At 46.2% G+C, this 21,465-nt stretch overlaps 14 non-coding genes across 14 annotated transcripts; all 14 read left to right on the forward strand.

Annotated features, from left to right (window-relative positions):
* Window positions 1-225: 225 nt before the first annotated feature.
* Window positions 226-416, forward strand: LOC142274133 (U2 spliceosomal RNA). The gene has a single exon (XR_012738482.1). It is a non-coding gene; the product is annotated as a U2 spliceosomal RNA (small nuclear RNA).
* A 1,387-nt stretch (window positions 417-1,803) lies between these two features.
* On the forward strand, window positions 1,804-1,994 carry LOC142274134 (U2 spliceosomal RNA). Its single transcript, XR_012738483.1, has one exon. It is a non-coding gene; the product is annotated as a U2 spliceosomal RNA (small nuclear RNA).
* Window positions 1,995-3,381: 1,387 nt separating this feature from the next.
* LOC142274135 (U2 spliceosomal RNA) lies at window positions 3,382-3,572 on the forward strand. The gene has a single exon (XR_012738484.1). It is a non-coding gene; the product is annotated as a U2 spliceosomal RNA (small nuclear RNA).
* A 1,387-nt stretch (window positions 3,573-4,959) lies between these two features.
* LOC142274156 (U2 spliceosomal RNA) lies at window positions 4,960-5,150 on the forward strand. The gene has a single exon (XR_012738503.1). It is a non-coding gene; the product is annotated as a U2 spliceosomal RNA (small nuclear RNA).
* A 1,387-nt stretch (window positions 5,151-6,537) lies between these two features.
* On the forward strand, window positions 6,538-6,728 carry LOC142274136 (U2 spliceosomal RNA). Its single transcript, XR_012738485.1, has one exon. It is a non-coding gene; the product is annotated as a U2 spliceosomal RNA (small nuclear RNA).
* A 1,387-nt stretch (window positions 6,729-8,115) lies between these two features.
* Window positions 8,116-8,306, forward strand: LOC142274137 (U2 spliceosomal RNA). Its single transcript, XR_012738486.1, has one exon. It is a non-coding gene; the product is annotated as a U2 spliceosomal RNA (small nuclear RNA).
* Window positions 8,307-9,693: 1,387 nt separating this feature from the next.
* LOC142274139 (U2 spliceosomal RNA) lies at window positions 9,694-9,884 on the forward strand. The gene has a single exon (XR_012738487.1). It is a non-coding gene; the product is annotated as a U2 spliceosomal RNA (small nuclear RNA).
* A 1,387-nt stretch (window positions 9,885-11,271) lies between these two features.
* Window positions 11,272-11,462, forward strand: LOC142274140 (U2 spliceosomal RNA). Its single transcript, XR_012738488.1, has one exon. It is a non-coding gene; the product is annotated as a U2 spliceosomal RNA (small nuclear RNA).
* A 1,387-nt stretch (window positions 11,463-12,849) lies between these two features.
* On the forward strand, window positions 12,850-13,040 carry LOC142274142 (U2 spliceosomal RNA). Its single transcript, XR_012738490.1, has one exon. It is a non-coding gene; the product is annotated as a U2 spliceosomal RNA (small nuclear RNA).
* Window positions 13,041-14,430: 1,390 nt separating this feature from the next.
* On the forward strand, window positions 14,431-14,621 carry LOC142274143 (U2 spliceosomal RNA). Its single transcript, XR_012738491.1, has one exon. It is a non-coding gene; the product is annotated as a U2 spliceosomal RNA (small nuclear RNA).
* Window positions 14,622-16,020: 1,399 nt separating this feature from the next.
* Window positions 16,021-16,211, forward strand: LOC142274144 (U2 spliceosomal RNA). The gene has a single exon (XR_012738492.1). It is a non-coding gene; the product is annotated as a U2 spliceosomal RNA (small nuclear RNA).
* Window positions 16,212-17,601: 1,390 nt separating this feature from the next.
* On the forward strand, window positions 17,602-17,792 carry LOC142274145 (U2 spliceosomal RNA). The gene has a single exon (XR_012738493.1). It is a non-coding gene; the product is annotated as a U2 spliceosomal RNA (small nuclear RNA).
* Window positions 17,793-19,179: 1,387 nt separating this feature from the next.
* On the forward strand, window positions 19,180-19,370 carry LOC142274146 (U2 spliceosomal RNA). The gene has a single exon (XR_012738494.1). It is a non-coding gene; the product is annotated as a U2 spliceosomal RNA (small nuclear RNA).
* Window positions 19,371-20,757: 1,387 nt separating this feature from the next.
* LOC142274147 (U2 spliceosomal RNA) lies at window positions 20,758-20,948 on the forward strand. Its single transcript, XR_012738495.1, has one exon. It is a non-coding gene; the product is annotated as a U2 spliceosomal RNA (small nuclear RNA).
* The last annotated feature ends 517 nt before the right edge of the window (window positions 20,949-21,465 follow it).

A 21,465-nucleotide genomic window follows, 5' to 3' on the forward strand; every position in this document is an offset into this window, starting at 1 on the left:
TGCTTGCGCCCTAAAGGAGGAGTTATTCAGATTCATTGCAGTGGGCGGCGGCTGCAAAACGCACCATTCTTCTTGTTTTGGCTCTGCAAAGCAGCCTTTTCAAGGGTTGGCTTGGGTGACAAAATGTCTTGTGTAGGCGTGGGTTTGTCTCCCTCTCGCTCTCTCTCCCTAAGATGTGTCCGGCATAGGCCAGGGTGCCACTCGAGGCCCAAACCAATTCTGGTTATCGCTTCTCGGCCTTTTGGCTAAGATCAAGTGTAGTATCTGTTCTTATCAGTTTAATATCTGATACGTCCCCTATCTGGGGACCATATATTAAATGGATTTTTAGAACAGGGAGATGGAAAAAGAGCTTGCTCTGTCCACTCCACGCATTGACCTGGTATTGCAGTACCTCCAGGAACGGTGCACCCCTTCTTAACCCAGTTTCCAAAAGCAGAACTCAATTCACCTGATTCATATTAGCCCGATTTAATGAATTGGAAGAAAGCATACGTCTTCATATGCACCTCAATTTGGCCCATTCACTTTTCACACTTCCTCCTTTTGTTTTTTATCTTTCACACTTTTGACTTTCTTTATTCATCCAAATAGCAAACTCATCACCACTCAACCTGACCAACTCGGCTATGTCCCCGTGCTGCAGTTCTCTGTCTTATCTAGATCATTTGCAATTGAATGGAATAGATCCCTTTTGGACAAAGTGGATTCACCTGCTGCTGCAGTGACCACAGGTGTGATAACATCTAGAATTGGCATCTGGTGCGATCTCTCCGCTTCCACTCCAAAGAAAGTTACCTGTTTATTCCTATCATGCATTGGTTTTTGGGGTTTTCTTTGAGTAATGATGATCTCTTTAGTAGTCTGTTGGCGCCCTCTCCTGGAGGAATAGTTTGCTTGCTCTTGGACATTCTAAAAGAGAGGTCATGATAGACATTGAGCTTCTGAGCTCAATTGGGGACAGTCATGGGTGATGAATGTTTGCAACCTACTGCGAAGCCTCATACCGCAATATAAGGAACGTCAAATACTAAGAAAGGGCGGCCTATGAAAGAATTACTACTTTCAATAAGTACACTTAAACGGCTAATTGGGAATAGAAAAACTGTAAAAAGCCCTCTGAGAAAGCCCCCCTCTAACCTTTGATAGTAAGCTTTTCTGTAGTCTGCCTGTTGATGTATTTTCCGTTTGAACTGTGCACAACATGAAGAGACGGAACACTGGCGGCTTGTCACAATGCCCCCCGATGACATCACAATAGCGCTGCTGCCTAGAAAACAAGCTGCGCAGAAGAAGTTGTTCTTTGGGTGGGAGGGTGGGCTAGTGGAAGGAGGGGGCAATCTCTTTTTTTCCCGGGTGGTAGGGGGATGACAGGAGAAGGGAAGCGGGTGGTGAGAAAGGTACAGAGGGCAGGGTTTGGGGGCTGGGAAGGAAAGGGAAAAGATTAGGGTTTGGGGATGATGAAAGGGCTTTCTACGGGTAAGGATGGCAAAGGGTGGCAGTGACGGAAAGTCAGGCAACCTGTCCTGTCCGTCTTTTTGTATCGTGAATTGGAAAGACTGCAAGGGGGAGGGGAGTTGCTTGCGCCCTAAAGGAGGAGTTATTCAGATTCATTGCAGTGGGCGGCGGCTGCAAAACGCACCATTCTTCTTGTTTTGGCTCTGCAAAGCAGCCTTTTCAAGGGTTGGCTTGGGTGACAAAATGTCTTGTGTAGGCGTGGGTTTGTCTCCCTCTCGCTCTCTCTCCCTAAGATGTGTCCGGCATAGGCCAGGGTGCCACTCGAGGCCCAAACCAATTCTGGTTATCGCTTCTCGGCCTTTTGGCTAAGATCAAGTGTAGTATCTGTTCTTATCAGTTTAATATCTGATACGTCCCCTATCTGGGGACCATATATTAAATGGATTTTTAGAACAGGGAGATGGAAAAAGAGCTTGCTCTGTCCACTCCACGCATTGACCTGGTATTGCAGTACCTCCAGGAACGGTGCACCCCTTCTTAACCCAGTTTCCAAAAGCAGAACTCAATTCACCTGATTCATATTAGCCCGATTTAATGAATTGGAAGAAAGCATACGTCTTCATATGCACCTCAATTTGGCCCATTCACTTTTCACACTTCCTCCTTTTGTTTTTTATCTTTCACACTTTTGACTTTCTTTATTCATCCAAATAGCAAACTCATCACCACTCAACCTGACCAACTCGGCTATGTCCCCGTGCTGCAGTTCTCTGTCTTATCTAGATCATTTGCAATTGAATGGAATAGATCCCTTTTGGACAAAGTGGATTCACCTGCTGCTGCAGTGACCACAGGTGTGATAACATCTAGAATTGGCATCTGGTGCGATCTCTCCGCTTCCACTCCAAAGAAAGTTACCTGTTTATTCCTATCATGCATTGGTTTTTGGGGTTTTCTTTGAGTAATGATGATCTCTTTAGTAGTCTGTTGGCGCCCTCTCCTGGAGGAATAGTTTGCTTGCTCTTGGACATTCTAAAAGAGAGGTCATGATAGACATTGAGCTTCTGAGCTCAATTGGGGACAGTCATGGGTGATGAATGTTTGCAACCTACTGCGAAGCCTCATACCGCAATATAAGGAACGTCAAATACTAAGAAAGGGCGGCCTATGAAAGAATTACTACTTTCAATAAGTACACTTAAACGGCTAATTGGGAATAGAAAAACTGTAAAAAGCCCTCTGAGAAAGCCCCCCTCTAACCTTTGATAGTAAGCTTTTCTGTAGTCTGCCTGTTGATGTATTTTCCGTTTGAACTGTGCACAACATGAAGAGACGGAACACTGGCGGCTTGTCACAATGCCCCCCGATGACATCACAATAGCGCTGCTGCCTAGAAAACAAGCTGCGCAGAAGAAGTTGTTCTTTGGGTGGGAGGGTGGGCTAGTGGAAGGAGGGGGCAATCTCTTTTTTTCCCGGGTGGTAGGGGGATGACAGGAGAAGGGAAGCGGGTGGTGAGAAAGGTACAGAGGGCAGGGTTTGGGGGCTGGGAAGGAAAGGGAAAAGATTAGGGTTTGGGGATGATGAAAGGGCTTTCTACGGGTAAGGATGGCAAAGGGTGGCAGTGACGGAAAGTCAGGCAACCTGTCCTGTCCGTCTTTTTGTATCGTGAATTGGAAAGACTGCAAGGGGGAGGGGAGTTGCTTGCGCCCTAAAGGAGGAGTTATTCAGATTCATTGCAGTGGGCGGCGGCTGCAAAACGCACCATTCTTCTTGTTTTGGCTCTGCAAAGCAGCCTTTTCAAGGGTTGGCTTGGGTGACAAAATGTCTTGTGTAGGCGTGGGTTTGTCTCCCTCTCGCTCTCTCTCCCTAAGATGTGTCCGGCATAGGCCAGGGTGCCACTCGAGGCCCAAACCAATTCTGGTTATCGCTTCTCGGCCTTTTGGCTAAGATCAAGTGTAGTATCTGTTCTTATCAGTTTAATATCTGATACGTCCCCTATCTGGGGACCATATATTAAATGGATTTTTAGAACAGGGAGATGGAAAAAGAGCTTGCTCTGTCCACTCCACGCATTGACCTGGTATTGCAGTACCTCCAGGAACGGTGCACCCCTTCTTAACCCAGTTTCCAAAAGCAGAACTCAATTCACCTGATTCATATTAGCCCGATTTAATGAATTGGAAGAAAGCATACGTCTTCATATGCACCTCAATTTGGCCCATTCACTTTTCACACTTCCTCCTTTTGTTTTTTATCTTTCACACTTTTGACTTTCTTTATTCATCCAAATAGCAAACTCATCACCACTCAACCTGACCAACTCGGCTATGTCCCCGTGCTGCAGTTCTCTGTCTTATCTAGATCATTTGCAATTGAATGGAATAGATCCCTTTTGGACAAAGTGGATTCACCTGCTGCTGCAGTGACCACAGGTGTGATAACATCTAGAATTGGCATCTGGTGCGATCTCTCCGCTTCCACTCCAAAGAAAGTTACCTGTTTATTCCTATCATGCATTGGTTTTTGGGGTTTTCTTTGAGTAATGATGATCTCTTTAGTAGTCTGTTGGCGCCCTCTCCTGGAGGAATAGTTTGCTTGCTCTTGGACATTCTAAAAGAGAGGTCATGATAGACATTGAGCTTCTGAGCTCAATTGGGGACAGTCATGGGTGATGAATGTTTGCAACCTACTGCGAAGCCTCATACCGCAATATAAGGAACGTCAAATACTAAGAAAGGGCGGCCTATGAAAGAATTACTACTTTCAATAAGTACACTTAAACGGCTAATTGGGAATAGAAAAACTGTAAAAAGCCCTCTGAGAAAGCCCCCCTCTAACCTTTGATAGTAAGCTTTTCTGTAGTCTGCCTGTTGATGTATTTTCCGTTTGAACTGTGCACAACATGAAGAGACGGAACACTGGCGGCTTGTCACAATGCCCCCCGATGACATCACAATAGCGCTGCTGCCTAGAAAACAAGCTGCGCAGAAGAAGTTGTTCTTTGGGTGGGAGGGTGGGCTAGTGGAAGGAGGGGGCAATCTCTTTTTTTCCCGGGTGGTAGGGGGATGACAGGAGAAGGGAAGCGGGTGGTGAGAAAGGTACAGAGGGCAGGGTTTGGGGGCTGGGAAGGAAAGGGAAAAGATTAGGGTTTGGGGATGATGAAAGGGCTTTCTACGGGTAAGGATGGCAAAGGGTGGCAGTGACGGAAAGTCAGGCAACCTGTCCTGTCCGTCTTTTTGTATCGTGAATTGGAAAGACTGCAAGGGGGAGGGGAGTTGCTTGCGCCCTAAAGGAGGAGTTATTCAGATTCATTGCAGTGGGCGGCGGCTGCAAAACGCACCATTCTTCTTGTTTTGGCTCTGCAAAGCAGCCTTTTCAAGGGTTGGCTTGGGTGACAAAATGTCTTGTGTAGGCGTGGGTTTGTCTCCCTCTCGCTCTCTCTCCCTAAGATGTGTCCGGCATAGGCCAGGGTGCCACTCGAGGCCCAAACCAATTCTGGTTATCGCTTCTCGGCCTTTTGGCTAAGATCAAGTATAGTATCTGTTCTTATCAGTTTAATATCTGATACGTCCCCTATCTGGGGACCATATATTAAATGGATTTTTAGAACAGGGAGATGGAAAAAGAGCTTGCTCTGTCCACTCCACGCATTGACCTGGTATTGCAGTACCTCCAGGAACGGTGCACCCCTTCTTAACCCAGTTTCCAAAAGCAGAACTCAATTCACCTGATTCATATTAGCCCGATTTAATGAATTGGAAGAAAGCATACGTCTTCATATGCACCTCAATTTGGCCCATTCACTTTTCACACTTCCTCCTTTTGTTTTTTATCTTTCACACTTTTGACTTTCTTTATTCATCCAAATAGCAAACTCATCACCACTCAACCTGACCAACTCGGCTATGTCCCCGTGCTGCAGTTCTCTGTCTTATCTAGATCATTTGCAATTGAATGGAATAGATCCCTTTTGGACAAAGTGGATTCACCTGCTGCTGCAGTGACCACAGGTGTGATAACATCTAGAATTGGCATCTGGTGCGATCTCTCCGCTTCCACTCCAAAGAAAGTTACCTGTTTATTCCTATCATGCATTGGTTTTTGGGGTTTTCTTTGAGTAATGATGATCTCTTTAGTAGTCTGTTGGCGCCCTCTCCTGGAGGAATAGTTTGCTTGCTCTTGGACATTCTAAAAGAGAGGTCATGATAGACATTGAGCTTCTGAGCTCAATTGGGGACAGTCATGGGTGATGAATGTTTGCAACCTACTGCGAAGCCTCATACCGCAATATAAGGAACGTCAAATACTAAGAAAGGGCGGCCTATGAAAGAATTACTACTTTCAATAAGTACACTTAAACGGCTAATTGGGAATAGAAAAACTGTAAAAAGCCCTCTGAGAAAGCCCCCCTCTAACCTTTGATAGTAAGCTTTTCTGTAGTCTGCCTGTTGATGTATTTTCCATTTGAACTGTGCACAACATGAAGAGACGGAACACTGGCGGCTTGTCACAATGCCCCCCGATGACATCACAATAGCGCTGCTGCCTAGAAAACAAGCTGCGCAGAAGAAGTTGTTCTTTGGGTGGGAGGGTGGGCTAGTGGAAGGAGGGGGCAATCTCTTTTTTTCCCGGGTGGTAGGGGGATGACAGGAGAAGGGAAGCGGGTGGTGAGAAAGGTACAGAGGGCAGGGTTTGGGGGCTGGGAAGGAAAGGGAAAAGATTAGGGTTTGGGGATGATGAAAGGGCTTTCTACGGGTAAGGATGGCAAAGGGTGGCAGTGACGGAAAGTCAGGCAACCTGTCCTGTCCGTCTTTTTGTATCGTGAATTGGAAAGACTGCAAGGGGGAGGGGAGTTGCTTGCGCCCTAAAGGAGGAGTTATTCAGATTCATTGCAGTGGGCGGCGGCTGCAAAACGCACCATTCTTCTTGTTTTGGCTCTGCAAAGCAGCCTTTTCAAGGGTTGGCTTGGGTGACAAAATGTCTTGTGTAGGCGTGGGTTTGTCTCCCTCTCGCTCTCTCTCCCTAAGATGTGTCCGGCATAGGCCAGGGTGCCACTCGAGGCCCAAACCAATTCTGGTTATCGCTTCTCGGCCTTTTGGCTAAGATCAAGTGTAGTATCTGTTCTTATCAGTTTAATATCTGATACGTCCCCTATCTGGGGACCATATATTAAATGGATTTTTAGAACAGGGAGATGGAAAAAGAGCTTGCTCTGTCCACTCCACGCATTGACCTGGTATTGCAGTACCTCCAGGAACGGTGCACCCCTTCTTAACCCAGTTTCCAAAAGCAGAACTCAATTCACCTGATTCATATTAGCCCGATTTAATGAATTGGAAGAAAGCATACGTCTTCATATGCACCTCAATTTGGCCCATTCACTTTTCACACTTCCTCCTTTTGTTTTTTATCTTTCACACTTTTGACTTTCTTTATTCATCCAAATAGCAAACTCATCACCACTCAACCTGACCAACTCGGCTATGTCCCCGTGCTGCAGTTCTCTGTCTTATCTAGATCATTTGCAATTGAATGGAATAGATCCCTTTTGGACAAAGTGGATTCACCTGCTGCTGCAGTGACCACAGGTGTGATAACATCTAGAATTGGCATCTGGTGCGATCTCTCCGCTTCCACTCCAAAGAAAGTTACCTGTTTATTCCTATCATGCATTGGTTTTTGGGGTTTTCTTTGAGTAATGATGATCTCTTTAGTAGTCTGTTGGCGCCCTCTCCTGGAGGAATAGTTTGCTTGCTCTTGGACATTCTAAAAGAGAGGTCATGATAGACATTGAGCTTCTGAGCTCAATTGGGGACAGTCATGGGTGATGAATGTTTGCAACCTACTGCGAAGCCTCATACCGCAATATAAGGAACGTCAAATACTAAGAAAGGGCGGCCTATGAAAGAATTACTACTTTCAATAAGTACACTTAAACGGCTAATTGGGAATAGAAAAACTGTAAAAAGCCCTCTGAGAAAGCCCCCCTCTAACCTTTGATAGTAAGCTTTTCTGTAGTCTGCCTGTTGATGTATTTTCCGTTTGAACTGTGCACAACATGAAGAGACGGAACACTGGCGGCTTGTCACAATGCCCCCCGATGACATCACAATAGCGCTGCTGCCTAGAAAACAAGCTGCGCAGAAGAAGTTGTTCTTTGGGTGGGAGGGTGGGCTAGTGGAAGGAGGGGGCAATCTCTTTTTTTCCCGGGTGGTAGGGGGATGACAGGAGAAGGGAAGCGGGTGGTGAGAAAGGTACAGAGGGCAGGGTTTGGGGGCTGGGAAGGAAAGGGAAAAGATTAGGGTTTGGGGATGATGAAAGGGCTTTCTACGGGTAAGGATGGCAAAGGGTGGCAGTGACGGAAAGTCAGGCAACCTGTCCTGTCCGTCTTTTTGTATCGTGAATTGGAAAGACTGCAAGGGGGAGGGGAGTTGCTTGCGCCCTAAAGGAGGAGTTATTCAGATTCATTGCAGTGGGCGGCGGCTGCAAAACGCACCATTCTTCTTGTTTTGGCTCTGCAAAGCAGCCTTTTCAAGGGTTGGCTTGGGTGACAAAATGTCTTGTGTAGGCGTGGGTTTGTCTCCCTCTCGCTCTCTCTCCCTAAGATGTGTCCGGCATAGGCCAGGGTGCCACTCGAGGCCCAAACCAATTCTGGTTATCGCTTCTCGGCCTTTTGGCTAAGATCAAGTGTAGTATCTGTTCTTATCAGTTTAATATCTGATACGTCCCCTATCTGGGGACCATATATTAAATGGATTTTTAGAACAGGGAGATGGAAAAAGAGCTTGCTCTGTCCACTCCACGCATTGACCTGGTATTGCAGTACCTCCAGGAACGGTGCACCCCTTCTTAACCCAGTTTCCAAAAGCAGAACTCAATTCACCTGATTCATATTAGCCCGATTTAATGAATTGGAAGAAAGCATACGTCTTCATATGCACCTCAATTTGGCCCATTCACTTTTCACACTTCCTCCTTTTGTTTTTTATCTTTCACACTTTTGACTTTCTTTATTCATCCAAATAGCAAACTCATCACCACTCAACCTGACCAACTCGGCTATGTCCCCGTGCTGCAGTTCTCTGTCTTATCTAGATCATTTGCAATTGAATGGAATAGATCCCTTTTGGACAAAGTGGATTCACCTGCTGCTGCAGTGACCACAGGTGTGATAACATCTAGAATTGGCATCTGGTGCGATCTCTCCGCTTCCACTCCAAAGAAAGTTACCTGTTTATTCCTATCATGCATTGGTTTTTGGGGTTTTCTTTGAGTAATGATGATCTCTTTAGTAGTCTGTTGGCGCCCTCTCCTGGAGGAATAGTTTGCTTGCTCTTGGACATTCTAAAAGAGAGGTCATGATAGACATTGAGCTTCTGAGCTCAATTGGGGACAGTCATGGGTGATGAATGTTTGCAACCTACTGCGAAGCCTCATACCGCAATATAAGGAACGTCAAATACTAAGAAAGGGCGGCCTATGAAAGAATTACTACTTTCAATAAGTACACTTAAACGGCTAATTGGGAATAGAAAAACTGTAAAAAGCCCTCTGAGAAAGCCCCCCTCTAACCTTTGATAGTAAGCTTTTCTGTAGTCTGCCTGTTGATGTATTTTCCGTTTGAACTGTGCACAACATGAAGAGACGGAACACTGGCGGCTTGTCACAATGCCCCCCGATGACATCACAATAGCGCTGCTGCCTAGAAAACAAGCTGCGCAGAAGAAGTTGTTCTTTGGGTGGGAGGGTGGGCTAGTGGAAGGAGGGGGCAATCTCTTTTTTTCCCGGGTGGTAGGGGGATGACAGGAGAAGGGAAGCGGGTGGTGAGAAAGGTACAGAGGGCAGGGTTTGGGGGCTGGGAAGGAAAGGGAAAAGATTAGGGTTTGGGGATGATGAAAGGGCTTTCTACGGGTAAGGATGGCAAAGGGTGGCAGTGACGGAAAGTCAGGCAACCTGTCCTGTCCGTCTTTTTGTATCGTGAATTGGAAAGACTGCAAGGGGGAGGGGAGTTGCTTGCGCCCTAAAGGAGGAGTTATTCAGATTCATTGCAGTGGGCGGCGGCTGCAAAACGCACCATTCTTCTTGTTTTGGCTCTGCAAAGCAGCCTTTTCAAGGGTTGGCTTGGGTGACAAAATGTCTTGTGTAGGCGTGGGTTTGTCTCCCTCTCGCTCTCTCTCCCTAAGATGTGTCCGGCATAGGCCAGGGTGCCACTCGAGGCCCAAACCAATTCTGGTTATCGCTTCTCGGCCTTTTGGCTAAGATCAAGTGTAGTATCTGTTCTTATCAGTTTAATATCTGATACGTCCCCTATCTGGGGACCATATATTAAATGGATTTTTAGAACAGGGAGATGGAAAAAGAGCTTGCTCTGTCCACTCCACGCATTGACCTGGTATTGCAGTACCTCCAGGAACGGTGCACCCCTTCTTAACCCAGTTTCCAAAAGCAGAACTCAATTCACCTGATTCATATTAGCCCGATTTAATGAATTGGAAGAAAGCATACGTCTTCATATGCACCTCAATTTGGCCCATTCACTTTTCACACTTCCTCCTTTTGTTTTTTATCTTTCACACTTTTGACTTTCTTTATTCATCCAAATAGCAAACTCATCACCACTCAACCTGACCAACTCGGCTATGTCCCCGTGCTGCAGTTCTCTGTCTTATCTAGATCATTTGCAATTGAATGGAATAGATCCCTTTTGGACAAAGTGGATTCACCTGCTGCTGCAGTGACCACAGGTGTGATAACATCTAGAATTGGCATCTGGTGCGATCTCTCCGCTTCCACTCCAAAGAAAGTTACCTGTTTATTCCTATCATGCATTGGTTTTTGGGGTTTTCTTTGAGTAATGATGATCTCTTTAGTAGTCTGTTGGCGCCCTCTCCTGGAGGAATAGTTTGCTTGCTCTTGGACATTCTAAAAGAGAGGTCATGATAGACATTGAGCTTCTGAGCTCAATTGGGGACAGTCATGGGTGATGAATGTTTGCAACCTACTGCGAAGCCTCATACCGCAATATAAGGAACGTCAAATACTAAGAAAGGGCGGCCTATGAAAGAATTACTACTTTCAATAAGTACACTTAAACGGCTAATTGGGAATAGAAAAACTGTAAAAAGCCCTCTGAGAAAGCCCCCCTCTAACCTTTGATAGTAAGCTTTTCTGTAGTCTGCCTGTTGATGTATTTTCCGTTTGAACTGTGCACAACATGAAGAGACGGAACACTGGCGGCTTGTCACAATGCCCCCCGATGACATCACAATAGCGCTGCTGCCTAGAAAACAAGCTGCGCAGAAGAAGTTGTTCTTTGGGTGGGAGGGTGGGCTAGTGGAAGGAGGGGGCAATCTCTTTTTTTCCCGGGTGGTAGGGGGATGACAGGAGAAGGGAAGCGGGTGGTGAGAAAGGTACAGAGGGCAGGGTTTGGGGGCTGGGAAGGAAAGGGAAAAGATTAGGGTTTGGGGATGATGAAAGGGCTTTCTACGGGTAAGGATGGCAAAGGGTGGCAGTGACGGAAAGTCAGGCAACCTGTCCTGTCCGTCTTTTTGTATCGTGAATTGGAAAGACTGCAAGGGGGAGGGGAGTTGCTTGCGCCCTAAAGGAGGAGTTATTCAGATTCATTGCAGTGGGCGGCGGCTGCAAAACGCACCATTCTTCTTGTTTTGGCTCTGCAAAGCAGCCTTTTCAAGGGTTGGCTTGGGTGACAAAATGTCTTGTGTAGGCGTGGGTTTGTCTCCCTCTCGCTCTCTCTCCCTAAGATGTGTCCGGCATAGGCCAGGGTGCCACTCGAGGCCCAAACCAATTCTGGTTATCGCTTCTCGGCCTTTTGGCTAAGATCAAGTGTAGTATCTGTTCTTATCAGTTTAATATCTGATACGTCCCCTATCTGGGGACCATATATTAAATGGATTTTTAGAACAGGGAGATGGAAAAAGAGCTTGCTCTGTCCACTCCACGCATTGACCTGGTATTGCAGTACCTCCAGGAACGGTGCACCCCTTCTTAACCCAGTTTCCAAAAGCAGAACTCAATTCACCTGATTCATATTAGCCCGATTTAATGAATTGGAAGAAAGCATACGTCTTCATATGCACCTCAATTTGGCCCATTCACTTTTCACACTTCCTCCTTTTGTTTTTTATCTTTCACACTTTTGACTTTCTTTATTCATCCAAATAGCAAACTCATCACCACTCAACCTGACCAACTCGGCTATGTCCCCGTGCTGCAGTTCTCTGTCTTATCTAGATCATTTGCAATTGAATGGAATAGATCCCTTTTGGACAAAGTGGATTCACCTGCTGCTGCAGTGACCACAGGTGTGATAACATCTAGAATTGGCATCTGGTGCGATCTCTCCGCTTCCACTCCAAAGAAAGTTACCTGTTTATTCCTATCATGCATTGGTTTTTGGGGTTTTCTTTGAGTAATGATGATCTCTTTAGTAGTCTGTTGGCGCCCTCTCCTGGAGGAATAGTTTGCTTGCTCTTGGACATTCTAAAAGAGAGGTCATGATAGACATTGAGCTTCTGAGCTCAATTGGGGACAGTCATGGGTGATGAATGTTTGCAACCTACTGCGAAGCCTCATACCGCAATATAAGGAACGTCAAATACTAAGAAAGGGCGGCCTATGAAAGAATTACTACTTTCAATAAGTACACTTAAACGGCTAATTGGGAATAGAAAAGCTGTAAAAAGCCCTCTGAGAAAGCCCCCCTCTAACCTTTGATAGTAAGCTTTTCTGTAGTCTGCCTGTTGATGTATTTTCCGTTTGAACTGTGCACAACATGAAGAGACGGAACACTGGCGGCTTGTCACAATGCCCCCCGATGACATCACAATAGCGCTGCTGCCTAGAAAACAAGCTGCGCAGAAGAAGTTGTTCTTTGGGTGGGAGGGTGGGCTAGTGGAAGGAGGGGGCAATCTCTTTTTTTCCCGGGTGGTAGGGGGATGACAGGAGAAGGGAAGCGGGTGGTGAGAAAGGTACAGAGGGCAGGGTTTGGGGGCTGGGAAGGAAAGGGAAAAGATTAGGGTTTGGGGATGATGAAAGGGCTTTCTACGGGTAAGGATGGCAAAGGGTGGCAGTGACGGAAAGTCAGGCAACCTGTCCTGTCCGTCTTTTTGTATCGTGAATTGGAAAGACTGCAAGGGGGAGGGGAGTTGCTTGCGCCCTAAAGGAGGAGTTATTCAGATTCATTGCAGTGGGCGGCGGCTGCAAAACGCACCATTCTTCTTGTTTTGGCTCTGCAAAGCAGCCTTTTCAAGGGTTGGCTTGGGTGACAAAATGTCTTGTGTAGGCGTGGGTTTGTCTCCCTCTCGCTCTCTCTCCCTAAGATGTGTCCGGCATAGGCCAGGGTGCCACTCGAGGCCCAAACCAATTCTGGTTATCGCTTCTCGGCCTTTTGGCTAAGATCAAGTGTAGTATCTGTTCTTATCAGTTTAATATCTGATACGTCCCCTATCTGGGGACCATATATTAAATGGATTTTTAGAACAGGGAGATGGAAAAAGAGCTTGCTCTGTCCACTCCACGCATTGACCTGGTATTGCAGTACCTCCAGGAACGGTGCACCCCTTCTTAACCCAGTTTCCAAAAGCAGAACTCAATTCACCTGATTCATATTAGCCCGATTTAATGAATTGGAAGAAAGCATACGTCTTCATATGCACCTCAATTTGGCCCATTCACTTTTCACACTTCCTCCTTTTGTTTTTTATCTTTCACACTTTTGACTTTCTTTATTCATCCAAATAGCAAACTCATCACCACTCAACCTGACCAACTCGGCTATGTCCCCGTGCTGCAGTTCTCTGTCTTATCTAGATCATTTGCAATTGAATGGAATAGATCCCTTTTGGACAAAGTGGATTCACCTGCTGCTGCAGTGACCACAGGTGTGATAACATCTAGAATTGGCATCTGGTGCGATCTCTCCGCTTCCACTCCAAAGAAAGTTACCTGTTTATTCCTATCATGCATTGGTTTTTGGGGTTTTCTTTGAGTAATGATGATCTCTTTAGTAGTCTGTTGGCGCCCTCTCCTGGAGGAATAGTTTGCTTGCTCTTGGACATTCTAAAAGAGAGGTCATGATAGACATTGAGCTTCTGAGCTCAATTGGGGACAGTCATGGGTGATGAATGTTTGCAACCTACTGCGAAGCCTCATACCGCAATATAAGGAACGTCAAATACTAAGAAAGGGCGGCCTATGAAAGAATTACTACTTTCAATAAGTACACTTAAACGGCTAATTGGGAATAGAAAAACTGTAAAAAGCCCTCTGAGAAAGCCCCCCTCTAACCTTTGATAGTAAGCTTTTCTGTAGTCTGCCTGTTGATGTATTTTCCGTTTGAACTGTGCACAACATGAAGAGACGGAACACTGGCGGCTTGTCACAATGCCCCCCGATGACATCACAATAGCGCTGCTGCCTAGAAAACAAGCTGCGCAGAAGAAGTTGTTCTTTGGGTGGGAGGGTGGGCTAGTGGAAGGAGGGGGCAATCTCTTTTTTTCCCGGGTGGTAGGGGGATGACAGGAGAAGGGAAGCGGGTGGTGAGAAAGGTACAGAGGGCAGGGTTTGGGGGCTGGGAAGGAAAGGGAAAAGATTAGGGTTTGGGGATGATGAAAGGGCTTTCTACGGGTAAGGATGGCAAAGGGTGGCAGTGACGGAAAGTCAGGCAACCTGTCCTGTCCGTCTTTTTGTATCGTGAATTGGAAAGACTGCAAGGGGGAGGGGAGTTGCTTGCGCCCTAAAGGAGGAGTTATTCAGATTCATTGCAGTGGGCGGCGGCTGCAAAACGCACCATTCTTCTTGTTTTGGCTCTGCAAAGCAGCCTTTTCAAGGGTTGGCTTGGCGTGACCAAAATGTCTTGTGTAGGCGTGGGTTTTGTCTCCCTCTCGCTCTCTCTCCCTAAGATGTGTCCGGCATAGGCCAGGGTGCCACTCGAGGCCCAAACCAATTCTGGTTATCGCTTCTCGGCCTTTTGGCTAAGATCAAGTGTAGTATCTGTTCTTATCAGTTTAATATCTGATACGTCCCCTATCTGGGGACCATATATTAAATGGATTTTTAGAACAGGGAGATGGAAAAAGAGCTTGCTCTGTCCACTCCACGCATTGACCTGGTATTGCAGTACCTCCAGGAACGGTGCACCCCTTCTTAACCCAGTTTCCAAAAGCAGAACTCAATTCACCTGATTCATATTAGCCCGATTTAATGAATTGGAAGAAAGCATACGTCTTCATATGCACCTCAATTTGGCCCATTCACTTTTCACACTTCCTCCTTTTGTTTTTTATCTTTCACACTTTTGACTTTCTTTATTCATCCAAATAGCAAAACTCATCACCACTCAACCTGACCAACTCGGCTATGTCCCCGTGCTGCATGTTCTCTGTCCTTATCTAGATCATTTGCAAATTGAATGGAATAGAATCCCTTTTGGACAAAGTGGATTCACCTGCTGCTGCAGTGACCACAGGTGTGATAACATCTAGAATTGGCATCTGGTGCGATCTCTCCGCTTCCTACTCCAAAGAAAGTTACCTGTTTATTCCTATCATGCATTGGTTTTTGGGGTTTTCTTTGAGTAATGATGATCTCTTTAGTAGTCTGTTGGTGCCCTCTCCTGGAGGAATAGTTTGCTTGCTCTTGGACATTCTAAAAGAGAGGTCCATGATAGACATTGAGCTTCTGAGCTCAATTGGGGACAGTCATGGGTGATGAATGTTTGCAACCTACTGCGAAGCCTCATACCGCAATATAAGGAACGTCAAATACTAAGAAAGGGCGGCCTATGAAAGAATTACTACTTTCAATAAGTACACTTAAACGGCTAATTGGGAATAGAAAAACTGTAAAAAGCCCTCTGAGAAAGCCCCCCTCTAACCTTTGATAGTAAGCTTCTGTATCTGTGTCTGCTGTTGATGTATTTTCACGTTTGAACTGTGCACAACATGAAGAGACGGAACACTGGCGGCTTGTCACAATGCCCCCCGATGACATCACAATAGCGCTGGCTGCCTAGAAAACAAGCTGCGCAGAAGAAGTTGTTCTTTGGGTGGGAGGGTGGGCTAGTGGAAGGAGGGGGCAATCTCTTTTTTTCCCGGGTGGTAGGGGGATGACAGGAGAAGGGAAGCGGGTGGTGAGAAAGGTACAGAGGGCAGGGTTTGGGGGCTGGGAAGGAAAGGGAAAAGATTAGGGTTTGGGGATGATGAAAGGGCTTTCTACGGGTAAGGATGGCAAAGGGTGGCAGTGACGGAAAGTCAGGCAACCTGTCCTGTCCGTCTTTTTGTATCGTGAATTGGAAAGACTGCAAGGGGGAGGGGAGTTGCTTGCGCCCTAAAGGAGGAGTTATTCAGATTCATTGCAGTGGGCGGCGGCTGCAAAACGCACCATTCTTCTTGTTTTGGCTCTGCAAAGCAGCCTTTTCAAGGGTTGGCTTGGGTGACAAAATGTCTTGTGTAGGCGTGGGTTTGTCTCCCTCTCGCTCTCTCTCCCTAAGATGTGTCCGGCATAGGCCCAGGGTGCCACTCGAGGCCCAAACCAATTCTGGTTATCGCTTCTCGGCCTTTTGGCTAAGATCAAGTGTAGTATCTGTTCTTATCAGTTTAATATCTGATACGTCCCCTATCTGGGGACCATATATTAAATGGATTTTTAGAACAGGGAGATGGAAAAAGAGCTTGCTCTGTCCACTCCACGCATTGACCTGGTATTGCAGTACCTCCAGGAACGGTGCACCCCTTCTTAACCCAGTTTCCAAAAGCAGAACTCAATTCACCCTGATTCATATTAGCCCGATTTAATGAATTGGAAGAAAGCATACGTCTTCATATGCACCTCAATTTGGCCCATTCACTTTTCACACTTCCTCCTTTTGTTTTTTATCTTTCACACTTTTGACTTTCTTTATTCATCCAAATTAGCAAACTCATCACCACTGCAACCTGACCAACTCGGCTATGTCCCCGTGCTGCAGTTCTCTGTCTTATCTAGATCATTTGCAATTGAATGGAATAGATCCCTTTTGGACAAAGTGGATTCACCTGCTGCTGCAGTGACCACAGGTGTGATAACATCTAGAATTGGCATCTGGTGCGATCTCTCCGCTTCCACTCCAAAGAAAGTTACCTGTTTATTCCTATCATGCATTGGTTTTTGGGGTTTTCTTTGAGTAATGATGATCTCTTTAGTAGTCTGTTGGCGCCCTCTCCTGGAGGAATAGTTTGCTTGCTCTTGGACATTCTAAAAGAGAGGTCATGATAGACATTGAGCTTCTGAGCTCAATTGGGGACAGTCATGGGTGATGAATGTTTGCAACCTACTGCGAAGCCTCATACCGCAATATAAGGAACGTCAAATACTAAGAAAGGGCGGCCTATGAAAGAATTACTACTTTCAATAAGTACACTTAAACGGCTAATTGGGAATAGAAAAACTGTAAAAAGCCCTCTGAGAAAGCCCCCCTCTAACCTTTGATAGTAAGCTTTTCTGTAGTCTGCCTGTTGATGTATTTTCCGTTTGAACTGTGCACAACATGAAGAGACGGAACACTGGCGGCTTGTCACAATGCCCCCCGATGACATCACAATAGCGCTGCTGCCTAGAAAACAAGCTGCGCAGAAGAAGTTGTTCTTTGGGTGGGAGGGTGGGCTAGTGGAAGGAGGGGGCAATCTCTTTTTTTCCCGGGTGGTAGGGGGATGACAGGAGAAGGGAAGCGGGTGGTGAGAAAGGTACAGAGGGCAGGGTTTGGGGGCTGGGAAGGAAAGGGAAAAGATTAGGGTTTGGGGATGATGAAAGGGCTTTCTACGGGTAAGGATGGCAAAGGGTGGCAGTGACGGAAAGTCAGGCAACCTGTCCTGTCCGTCTTTTTGTATCGTGAATTGGAAAGACTGCAAGGGGGAGGGGAGTTGCTTGCGCCCTAAAGGAGGAGTTATTCAGATTCATTGCAGTGGGCGGCGGCTGCAAAACGCACCATTCTTCTTGTTTTGGCTCTGCAAAGCAGCCTTTTCAAGGGTTGGCTTGGGTGACAAAATGTCTTGTGTAGGCGTGGGTTTGTCTCCCTCTCGCTCTCTCTCCCTAAGATGTGTCCGGCATAGGCCAGGGTGCCACTCGAGGCCCAAACCAATTCTGGTTATCGCTTCTCGGCCTTTTGGCTAAGATCAAGTGTAGTATCTGTTCTTATCAGTTTAATATCTGATACGTCCCCTATCTGGGGACCATATATTAAATGGATTTTTAGAACAGGGAGATGGAAAAAGAGCTTGCTCTGTCCACTCCACGCATTGACCTGGTATTGCAGTACCTCCAGGAACGGTGCACCCCTTCTTAACCCAGTTTCCAAAAGCAGAACTCAATTCACCTGATTCATATTAGCCCGATTTAATGAATTGGAAGAAAGCATACGTCTTCATATGCACCTCAATTTGGCCCATTCACTTTTCACACTTCCTCCTTTTGTTTTTTATCTTTCACACTTTTGACTTTCTTTATTCATCCAAATAGCAAACTCATCACCACTCAACCTGACCAACTCGGCTATGTCCCCGTGCTGCAGTTCTCTGTCTTATCTAGATCATTTGCAATTGAATGGAATAGATCCCTTTTGGACAAAGTGGATTCACCTGCTGCTGCAGTGACCACAGGTGTGATAACATCTAGAATTGGCATCTGGTGCGATCTCTCCGCTTCCACTCCAAAGAAAGTTACCTGTTTATTCCTATCATGCATTGGTTTTTGGGGTTTTCTTTGAGTAATGATGATCTCTTTAGTAGTCTGTTGGCGCCCTCTCCTGGAGGAATAGTTTGCTTGCTCTTGGACATTCTAAAAGAGAGGTCATGATAGACATTGAGCTTCTGAGCTCAATTGGGGACAGTCATGGGTGATGAATGTTTGCAACCTACTGCGAAGCCTCATACCGCAATATAAGGAACGTCAAATACTAAGAAAGGGCGGCCTATGAAAGAATTACTACTTTCAATAAGTACACTTAAACGGCTAATTGGGAATAGAAAAACTGTAAAAAGCCCTCTGAGAAAGCCCCCCTCTAACCTTTGATAGTAAGCTTTTCTGTAGTCTGCCTGTTGATGTATTTTCCGTTTGAACTGTGCACAACATGAAGAGACGGAACACTGGCGGCTTGTCACAATGCCCCCCGATGACATCACAATAGCGCTGCTGCCTAGAAAACAAGCTGCGCAGAAGAAGTTGTTCTTTGGGTGGGAGGGTGGGCTAGTGGAAGGAGGGGGCAATCTCTTTTTTTCCCGGGTGGTAGGGGGATGACAGGAGAAGGGAAGCGGGTGGTGAGAAAGGTACAGAGGGCAGGGTTTGGGGGCTGGGAAGGAAAGGGAAAAGATTAGGGTTTGGGGATGATGAAAGGGCTTTCTACGGGTAAGGATGGCAAAGGGTGGCAGTGACGGAAAGTCAGGCAACCTGTCCTGTCCGTCTTTTTGTATCGTGAATTGGAAAGACTGCAAGGGGGAGGGGAGTTGCTTGCGCCCTAAAGGAGGAGTTATTCAGATTCATTGCAGTGGGCGGCGGCTGCAAAACGCACCATTCTTCTTGTTTTGGCTCTGCAAAGCAGCCTTTTCAAGGGTTGGCTTGGGTGACAAAATGTCTTGTGTAGGCGTGGGTTTGTCTCCCTCTCGCTCTCTCTCCCTAAGATGTGTCCGGCATAGGCCAGGGTGCCACTCGAGGCCCAAACCAATTCTGGTTATCGCTTCTCGGCCTTTTGGCTAAGATCAAGTGTAGTATCTGTTCTTATCAGTTTAATATCTGATACGTCCCCTATCTGGGGACCATATATTAAATGGATTTTTAGAACAGGGAGATGGAAAAAGAGCTTGCTCTGTCCACTCCACGCATTGACCTGGTATTGCAGTACCTCCAGGAACGGTGCACCCCTTCTTAACCCAGTTTCCAAAAGCAGAACTCAATTCACCTGATTCATATTAGCCCGATTTAATGAATTGGAAGAAAGCATACGTCTTCATATGCACCTCAATTTGGCCCATTCACTTTTCACACTTCCTCCTTTTGTTTTTTATCTTTCACACTTTTGACTTTCTTTATTCATCCAAATAGCAAACTCATCACCACTCAACCTGACCAACTCGGCTATGTCCCCGTGCTGCAGTTCTCTGTCTTATCTAGATCATTTGCAATTGAATGGAATAGATCCCTTTTGGACAAAGTGGATTCACCTGCTGCTGCAGTGACCACAGGTGTGATAACATCTAGAATTGGCATCTGGTGCGATCTCTCCGCTTCCACTCCAAAGAAAGTTACCTGTTTATTCCTATCATGCATTGGTTTTTGGGGTTTTCTTTGAGTAATGATGATCTCTTTAGTAGTCTGTTGGCGCCCTCTCCTGGAGGAATAGTTTGCTTGCTCTTGGACATTCTAAAAGAGAGGTCATGATAGACATTGAGCTTCTGAGCTCAATTGGGGACAGTCATGGGTGATGAATGTTTGCAACCTACTGCGAAGCCTCATACCGCAATATAAGGAACGTCAAATACTAAGAAAGGGCGGCCTATGAAAGAATTACTACTTTCAATAAGTACACTTAAACGGCTAATTGGGAATAGAAAAACTGTAAAAAGCCCTCTGAGAAAGCCCCCCTCTAACCTTTGATAGTAAGCTTTTCTGTAGTCTGCCTGTTGATGTATTTTCCGTTTGAACTGTGCACAACATGAAGAGACGGAACACTGGCGGCTTGTCACAATGCCCCCCGATGACATCACAATAGCGCTGCTGCCTAGAAAACAAGCTGCGCAGAAGAAGTTGTTCTTTGGGTGGGAGGGTGGGCTAGTGGAAGGAGGGGGCAATCTCTTTTTTTCCCGGGTGGTAGGGGGATGACAGGAGAAGGGAAGCGGGTGGTGAGAAAGGTACAGAGGGCAGGGTTTGGGGGCTGGGAAGGAAAGGGAAAAGATTAGGGTTTGGGGATGATGAAAGGGCTTTCTACGGGTAAGGATGGCAAAGGGTGGCAGTGACGGAAAGTCAGGCAACCTGTCCTGTCCGTCTTTTTGTATCGTGAATTGGAAAGACTGCAAGGGGGAGGGGAGTTGCTTGCGCCCTAAAGGAGGAGTTATTCAGATTCATTGCAGTGGGCGGCGGCTGCAAAACGCACCATTCTTCTTGTTTTGGCTCTGCAAAGCAGCCTTTTCAAGGGTTGGCTTGGGTGACAAAATGTCTTGTGTAGGCGTGGGTTTGTCTCCCTCTCGCTCTCTCTCCCTAAGATGTGTCCGGCATAGGCCAGGGTGCCACTCGAGGCCCAAACCAATTCTGGTTATCGCTTCTCGGCCTTTTGGCTAAGATCAAGTGTAGTATCTGTTCTTATCAGTTTAATATCTGATACGTCCCCTATCTGGGGACCATATATTAAATGGATTTTTAGAACAGGGAGATGGAAAAAGAGCTTGCTCTGTCCACTCCACGCATTGACCTGGTATTGCAGTACCTCCAGGAACGGTGCACCCCTTCTTAACCCAGTTTCCAAAAGCAGAACTCAATTCACCTGATTCATATTAGCCCGATTTAATGAATTGGAAGAAAGCATACGTCTTCATATGCACCTCAATTTGGCCCATTCACTTTTCACACTTCCTCCTTTTGTTTTTTATCTTTCACACTTTTGACTTTCTTTATTCATCCAAATAGCAAACTCATCACCACTCAACCTGACCAACTCGGCTATGTCCCCGTGCTGCAGTTCTCTGTCTTATCTAGATCATTTGCAATTGAATGGAATAGATCCCTTTTGGACAAAGAGGATTCACCTGCTGCTGCAGTGACCACAGGTGTGATAACATCTAGAATTGGCATCTGGTGCGATCTCTCCGCTTCCACTCCAAAGAAAGTTACCTGTTTATTCCTATCATGCATTGGTTTTTGGGGTTTTCTTTGAGTAATGATGATCTCTTTAGTAGTCTGTTGGCGCCCTCTCCTGGAGGAATAGTTTGCTTGCTCTTGGACATTCTAAAAGAGAGGTCATGATAG

The sequence above is a fragment of the Anomaloglossus baeobatrachus genome, unplaced genomic scaffold (genome assembly GCF_048569485.1).
Source record: "Anomaloglossus baeobatrachus isolate aAnoBae1 unplaced genomic scaffold, aAnoBae1.hap1 Scaffold_3701, whole genome shotgun sequence".
In the NCBI taxonomy this organism is placed as follows: Eukaryota; Metazoa; Chordata; class Amphibia; order Anura; family Aromobatidae; genus Anomaloglossus; species Anomaloglossus baeobatrachus.